General features: G+C 42.2%; 1 long non-coding RNA gene across 1 annotated transcript; it reads right to left on the bottom strand.

Annotated features, from left to right (window-relative positions):
• Positions 1 to 3,721: 3,721 nt before the first annotated feature.
• On the bottom strand, positions 3,722 to 7,789 carry LOC119359533. The gene is made up of 3 exons (XR_005172584.1): positions 7,226 to 7,789; positions 6,226 to 6,442; positions 3,722 to 4,054 (listed from the first exon to the last, which is right to left on the bottom strand). It is a non-coding gene; the product is annotated as an uncharacterized LOC119359533 (long non-coding RNA).
• Between the last annotated feature and the right edge of the window lie 222 nt (positions 7,790 to 8,011).

Here is an 8,011-nt window from a genome sequence, read left to right as displayed (position 1 = left end):
CCCCCACCTCCTCCTAACTTCCTCCCCCACCTCAGCGGTGTGCCCCTTCTCACTGGCATGCTCCACCCTCTTCCTCATCTCCCTCGATGGCGGCGCCCCTCGCCCACAGCTGGAGCGTCCAGTGGCAGCGCCAGACCTCTCGCATCGCTCTCCCCGTGGCCCCCGACCTTCCTCTGCGTTGACGACCCGCGACCTCCCTCTGCGTTAACTGCAGCTAGCGGGATCGAGGTGATCCGACGAGATACCCTCTCCTCTCTAGGGTAGTCCAGCCTCTGTCCCGCCCCTGATCCACACTGCTCTTATCACCCTCCCACCCCATGCCTCCTCTCCTCGCTCGGACACCAGTCCGCCCCGCGCCGCCTTCCTCTAGTGCCGCTATGCCCACCCGCCGGCAACGCACTCATGCAGTCCAGATGTGGGGATGCAGGCGTGCACTCCCTTGGGGTACGCACTTGTCTCCTGTGCGCTGCGGCAAGAAGCTTACTTTTTGCGTTTTTCAGAATTTGGACCTACGATTTTGTTGCATTTCAGTGCAGTGCAGTTCTAGTTTGGTTGCCTCCAGCTCATGAAAGATGTCCATTTTCCAACAAGCATGAGCTGTTGTGCGGGCGAGTGTGGCGTGCAGTTCAGTGGTGCACGAATTGCGGCTCTCTTTTTGTTGCAGCGAGGTTTCTGTAGTTTGGTCATGCTATCCGGCCAACCCAGTGTAGCTCTCGCGCTCATCGTTCTTGCGCTAGCGTCGGAAGTTTAGTGGCAGCAGAGGCCCAACAAGACATGGTGACCATACTGTAGTACACCATCACCGACATGTGTCACTTTGCAGCTCACTCATTTATAATTTGTTTCTAGGAATCAATTGCAGTGCACTCAATAAAGAAAAGAAAGAGAATGTCATTGTTCATTTGAAGTTCATTTTGTTGTTTATGAGAAACCCGGAGAGAAAGGGTATTTCCTAGTGCATTTGAAGTTCATTTTGTAGTAAGAAAAATGGATGGTAATTTTGCATAAGCAAGTCTTTGCCTAGTGCAGTACAGTTGGGTACTCCGTCGTTGATTCTGCTATGTACTGGATGGCTGTGTAAAAATAATGAATGGATTTGTATGTTTTGAAGCTCACTTTGTTCCCTCACAAAGTTCGCCATAAAACTCCTTCGTGGTTCACTTGGTGATCCGAAACAAAAACACCTCAGAAAGCAGCTCACTTCTCATTACATGTGGTTCACTTGCTCAGTCCCTGCGGTCCACTCGCCCGGTCTACGCACGTAAAAAATATTGAGTTTGGAAAAAGCTCAAGCAGTTCACTTTTGGTTGTGTCACGGCCCGTTTACGGTAGTCTCGAGGTTCACTTTTCATAGTATTGCGGTTCACTAACACTCGACGTGAAGTGCACTCCACCTCGTTTGAAAAAATTTACGTCCCACAAAAAACAAATCATGCAGTGCACTTGTCTGTCCGATGAAGTGCGTTTTTTAGTCTGAAGCAGTGCACTCCACCTCGTTTAATTTACGTCCCACAAAAAAGAAATCATGCAGTGCACTTGTCTGTTCAATGAAGTGCGGTTTTTAGTCTAAATAAGTGCGGTTTTCTGTCTGATGTAGTATGGCTCGTATATGGATAGTCTCGAGGTTCCCTTTTCATAGTATTGCGGTTCACCAACACTTGACATGAAGTGCACTCCACCTCGTTTAGAAAAATTTACAACCCACAAAAAAAATCATGTAGTGCACTTGTTTGTACAATGAAGTGCAATTTTTAGTCTAAAAGAAGTGCGGTTTTCTGTCTGATGCAGTACATACGACGATTTTGGTGTCGCGAAAAAACAGAGTGTCCGCATTTCGTTAAAATCAAAATTGCTCCTAAACCGTAAGGAATTGGAGAGAGTGTTCTACATGAAAAAGTTGCGCCTCATCGATATCTTTTCAACGGCGTATAATTTGAATCATTTCGACCAGCGGTTTGTAAAATTTCGCCTCGTCTGTAACTAAAAACCGGAAGAAACCTCAAAAACATTTCAACATACGAAAGTTGTGCCTCGTCCGTAGCTTTCCAATGGCATATCATCCGCCTCATTTCGACAAACGGTTAAAAAACTGGAGCGAAAACGGTACCGAAAATTTCAAAAAATTTGAAAAACAGAATTCCCTGATTTAGTAAATTTGAAACTGCTCTTAAACCGTAACGAATTAGAGAAAATAATAAAGATGAAAAAGATGCGCCTCGACTTATGGTTTAAACTCAAATTTAGATACGGCCAAATTTGATTTCGAACATGATTTTGTAAGAAGTTTGTCGAAATGGGGCGAATAATATACCGTTGGATAGCTATTGAAAATGTAAAACTTAGTCATGTTGAACGTTTTCTCTACTTCGCAACCATTTAAGGGTAATTTTGAATAAGGTGAAACCCATCATGTTGTTTTTTCCTATCTAAAAAACAGAGTACTTGTACTGATCTATGTCTGTGTTTGTACTGACGTATTTTTCACATAGTAGTTTTGAATACGGTGATACCGATTGTGCAATTTTTTCCGTTTTAGAAACATAGTACTCGAACTGATCTCAGTATGCGTTTGTGCTGAACATGTGCTTTCATAGACTCGACTTTACTATGTTTTTTCGTTAGAGTTTTACTCGTAAATATTAAACGCTTTACCATATTATCGTCCCCGAACTTGCATGGTTTATATCGTTGAACTGAAAGCTATTCTTTTCAAAAAGAAAATGTTTTGCATGTTTACTTTTAACTCAACATTTTTTTACAATGATGTTCTGAGATTCTCTAATTTTACGACTTGTATTTTTACCATTTGAATTGCATGGGGTTTCTTTTTTGCTTGAACTTTTACAATTTGAATTTTTGTCATTTCTTTTATTTCCAACGGACCATCGTTTTTAACTCGTACTGATCAATATTTTTAATTAAACCATTTTTCCTTTCATCTGACAGAATTTTTTTGAATGTGTTTGTACTGAGGTATATTTTACAGTAGTTTTGAATGGTTTTGAAAAAAGAATACTTGAACGGATGCCCGTATGGTTCTGTACTGAGCGTGTTTTCACATACTAGACTTTATTTTTTCGGTATCATTTTCCTCATAACTTTTCAACGGTTTACGATATCATCGTCCTTGAACTTGCATGATTTTATATTGTTGAACTGAATGACATTTGTTTTAAACAAAATATTGTGTGTTTATTTTTTTCAACTCTAACTTTTTTTTTCAACATTGTTCTACACTTCTCCCATTCCACGACTTGAACTTTTACCATTTGAACTCCTGTGGGGTTTCTTTTTGTTTGACCTTTTTCCTAAAATTTATCTGAGACGTCGTGTTGAACTTACAACTTTTTAAATTGTGAACTTATTATGGTTTTACAATTCCAAAGCTAGCAAGTAGTAGGAGATTCACCCAACAAAGGGGCTAATTACATGAAGCGGACGCAGTAATACCACAGTCTGATTGATAGCTAGTAGCAATAGGAGTGATCATGAATACACATACACATGAACTGATAACAAACTTGCACACGACCTGACAAACCAGAAAATACATTAACCGACAAAAATAACACAATACACATGAACTGATAATCCCCACAGCTAATAGCAGAGCTTTGTTGCATCTAGGGTTCACCCATTTACTGAAAGTAAAACTTCTTAGTTTCATTTAATTCGGGTTGATGTTTAAATGGTCACCATTTTCGCCTACATCAGAATACTCAGAACACAACAATATTTTGCTAAATGTCCTGCAAATACAGAGTACAGAAAAAATTCTTTGTCCAATGACAACATAAGAGTCATGACCAGTAATCACAAACAACAGTAGCTCAACCGCCCGTCATGTGTGTGCGGCAAGGGGAGGAGATACTCTGATGCTAGATGTGTAGAGACAACAAGCACGCATAGAAGACAATGGGCGACTCATGCAGGAGGCCTCGAACTGCTCGCCTGTTGCCACCGATGGCTATGGATCATGCGAAATCCCAAAAGATCACATTTATTTTCATGAAACTAATCTCTTGAACTTGCTCCATGATAATCTTCAAACGTCCTACAAGAACAGTCATTGTTTTAAATTCCACATGAATACCTACAAGCAATGTTCACAAACATTTACGGAACATTCTTTTAAAGAGGTATGCAGCAATAATTAGAACAAAAAATAGGGTGAAACTATGGTATCTGCATTAAATATCATCTAGATTCTGGCAAAAACCATTTTGCTAGATGGGGTGAGGCCGCTCGGCGGTGCGAGATGGAGGGAGGCCTGGACCGTCAATATATATTCAAGAAAAAACAACCAAAAGCACATGGGATAGCTAGGCATATAAACATGCTTGAACAGGAAGAAATTACACATAATTTAGTTACATAAACAATAAGTGCTGATATAGGCATATAATAACGAGAGCCTATACATGTTGTATCTACAAGAGCTTGTACATGATATAGCTGCAAGAGGAACTAACTAGAGCAACATTTTTCTCTTCTCACAATGATTTTTTTCTGTATATAGAAGGACTAGCAAGGGTCTCAGGAATCAACTACATTTTTCAATCAACTCGATATTCATCAGTACTAGTATAACTGGACAAGAAGCTCAGAATTTTAGGCGCGCACGCACTAAACTTACAGAATTTTTACTTTTAAACTTTTTTAGGTAATATATCTAACCTTACAGGATTTTAAAACGTGAACTGACTATATTAAGGAATACAAGGGGAACGGCAAAAGTCTCATCCAGCTCCAACAAATTTCTGCAGCATGACACGTGCTATACATGTTTAGGTAAACGGAGTTGCCAGCTTCCTCCTTTTAGGTACTACTAGCTCCGAGCAAAATTCAGAAAACGAAAGGCGGATAGGTCTAGCTACTCTATTATGAAGCTCACCTTCACATGTGAGAGAGGGATGGAAATGAATCAGCAGCAGCAGTGAAGATACTGCTGCTCCTTCCTCATCCATACCCTGCTCCCACTAATGCTGACCCTTCTCACTTAGTCACGTTGCTTGTCCTGTACGTCACGACAAGAGAGCGCCGACGGCGGGTGGCACCTTTTTGCATGTACTTCATAGACCATGGTAGCCATCTTATGTACTCTATCTACTTCATAACCCATGACGAGTATCTGCTTTTTTCCCTGAACTTTTCTGAACTAACAGCACACAACACAACGCTCTATCACTATATCCCTGTCTCCTTGTCTAAGATCAGTTTGGAACATAGTTCCTGAACTTACTAATTAGTATAACATGTTCTGACACCGACGCATAATGTATACGGAGTAGCTCTATTCTTTTTCGTGTGAATGTTTAAGAGGAACATGAACCTTGCATTGCAGAAGAGAAGTCTATGGGCGCGGGGCAATGACGGTGTCTATTCCCCTCTAACGCTGATATCTAGCAAGGAGCCTCGATAGATGTTCAGAATCAGTTTCCCCCTTGTATGCACAAGTAACATAAGATGTTCAGAATTTGAAGTCAGAAGCTCAATAAATTTGAACACTAGAACCGGTAGGTTCAACCCCAACAAAATGGATGAATTATTCAAATAAGTATCATGATAAGATCTTGATGATACAATAGAGTTTATATTGCTTCATTATCTTAGGCCCCCTATGTTTCAGAGAAAACCTTATGACGTGAAACAACATTATGCTTTCGCTTTTGTAGGAAAGTAGGATACTAATAAAGCCGAGACAAGTTACAGCAAGATATTCTTCTTGCCAAGCTGAAATAAGAATTTGAATTGAACCAAAAATAAGAAATTGCACTGAAGTAAATTAAGAAACTGAACTGAGCACGTCACCGAAATATTAGCTGACCAAAAATTAACCAAAAAAGATCTTTGTTGGATCTCTGCATAGCAGGAGCCTACGACGGGTGGCACGGGGATGTGGGGCGCAGACGGCAGCGACTGTGGGATCGGCATTAGCAAAACAAGACACTAGTTTGTGGCACCAGTAATAATAATAACAAGTTCAGGATGACATGGGTTTGTGTACATATAATAATATGAATGAGTGAGACAAGAAAGAGGGCAGTAAAAGGATTTCGTATTTTTCACTAACATCAAAAATACCAAACAACAAAAATTGGTTCTCATAAGCATTTCAACAAGTACCTAGACCATCAATTATTTTCATATAAGTAGCATGGAATCGAACGGAGCAACAGTAGGGCATGAGAAGAAAGAAGTAGCAGCAACACCTCAAGATCCTACCTTTTTTTGTACATGATGCATCTCCCCGGTAGTTCTGATACAGGAGATCATTGAGTTCACTTACTGGAGATAATTCAGCTCAATTTATGTACATGCTCGCACGCCGCATCAGCCACCAGGCATGCACCAGCACACACGCCACAACACACATGCAAGTTCTAGTAGGCATCATGGATTATTTTGTTGAATCCATTGAACTGAAGGGAGCTCCTTCGACCTGTAAGATGAACGGCAAAAAGCAAATGAAATTTGTCAAGGTCGAAATGACCATAATCATGGAAAACGTGTAAAAATAACGACATGTTCATGCACAGTAACATTAGAAGTACACAAAAGAAACCTAAATAGAAGTTCTGTACTTTGAAATACTTCATTTAGTTCCCAAATACTTCATTTATTTCGAAATATGAACTTCTATATTTATTTTCTTAGAACTTATTATGTTTTCCCTACAAATTACATGGGTGAGAGCTTGGTGCTCTAATTCAATTGCCTATATCTGAAACTCCACACGCGACCTGAACGTATGCATAACGGTATGAGTGCAGAATACTTGTAAGCATAAGAAAAATACATAGAGTGCACATATAATTTTCAAGATTTCCTTGATGTTCTACACATTAAAGTTGATGTACTGACAAGAATGCAAATTTTGAACTGAAAGTCAAGTAAAAGCTGAACTCTTATAAAATTCAAGGTCAAAAGAACCTCCACATCCATCAAACTTCATATCCTAGTTCAACTTCTGTAAAAATAGTACTTGTGGTATCCCTCATAAATTAACAAGAAAACCTGCAGAAAAATGTATATGTTCTCATTGGCATATCAACAAGCACCTTCAGAGCACAGAGTGTCATATGCCCTTATCTATAGAGAAGGCATCTGTCCATAGCAGAGAAAGCATTATTCAGAGAAAGATCAATGGCACAACACGCATACGTCCCTGATTCTTCTTAAATTTATCACCCTCTCGTCTAGCTCAAGTTGTACTACAACTCACTCGGATATTTGATGTAGTAGTGGCCCATGGCGGATGTCACAGTAGGACTGTAGCAGAACATCCAGGATCACGAAGGAGATAACATGGAGCGACGCTGGGCCGGGTGGCGGGGGTAACGAGGCGTAGTAAGGATCCGGTTGCCGGGGCAGCAGCGCGATGAGGGGTCGGGTGGCCAGGGAGGCAGCGCGATGGGGGCCGGGTGGCTGGGGTGGCGGCGCGATGGGGGTCGTGTGGCCGGGGCGGCAGCATGGTGGGTGACTGGGTGGCCGGGTCACCGGCACGGTGGGGGTCCGGGTTCCCGGGTTGGCTGCGCGATGGGGGAGGGAGGCGGCCGGCGCCGGGGAAGGAGGAGCGATGCGTAGTGGAGGGAGGCAGCCGGCGCTGAGGAAGGAGGAGGGTGGCGGCCGGCGGCAGGGAAGGAGAGGACGGCGGCGCATGGTGGAGGGAGCCGGTCGGTGTCAGGGAAGGAGGACGGCGATGCGTGGTGGAGGGAGGCGGCCGGCATCGGGGAAGGATAGAGGCCGCCGGCATGGGGGAAGGAAGCGGCGGCGGTGGCCTTTTCTCTTTTCCAACCACATCGTGGAATTGAAATTGTGTGACGCGCGTAGATATAGGGCCGGGGGTAACACAATAGCCCAGCGAAGACCAAAACAACATTACGAAGATTAACCTTGATGATAAATCAATGTTGAAGACAAACCAAATATGAAGATAATGCAATCATGAGACCAAAATCTTCAAGAAAGTGTGGTGGTGGCGTTACCCACCATATAGGAAATATTAGAT

This window comes from Triticum dicoccoides, chromosome 2A, assembly GCF_002162155.2.
Source record: "Triticum dicoccoides isolate Atlit2015 ecotype Zavitan chromosome 2A, WEW_v2.0, whole genome shotgun sequence".
Classification (NCBI taxonomy): domain Eukaryota; kingdom Viridiplantae; phylum Streptophyta; class Magnoliopsida; order Poales; family Poaceae; genus Triticum; species Triticum dicoccoides.
This window is presented reverse-complemented; position numbering and strand designations above follow the sequence as displayed.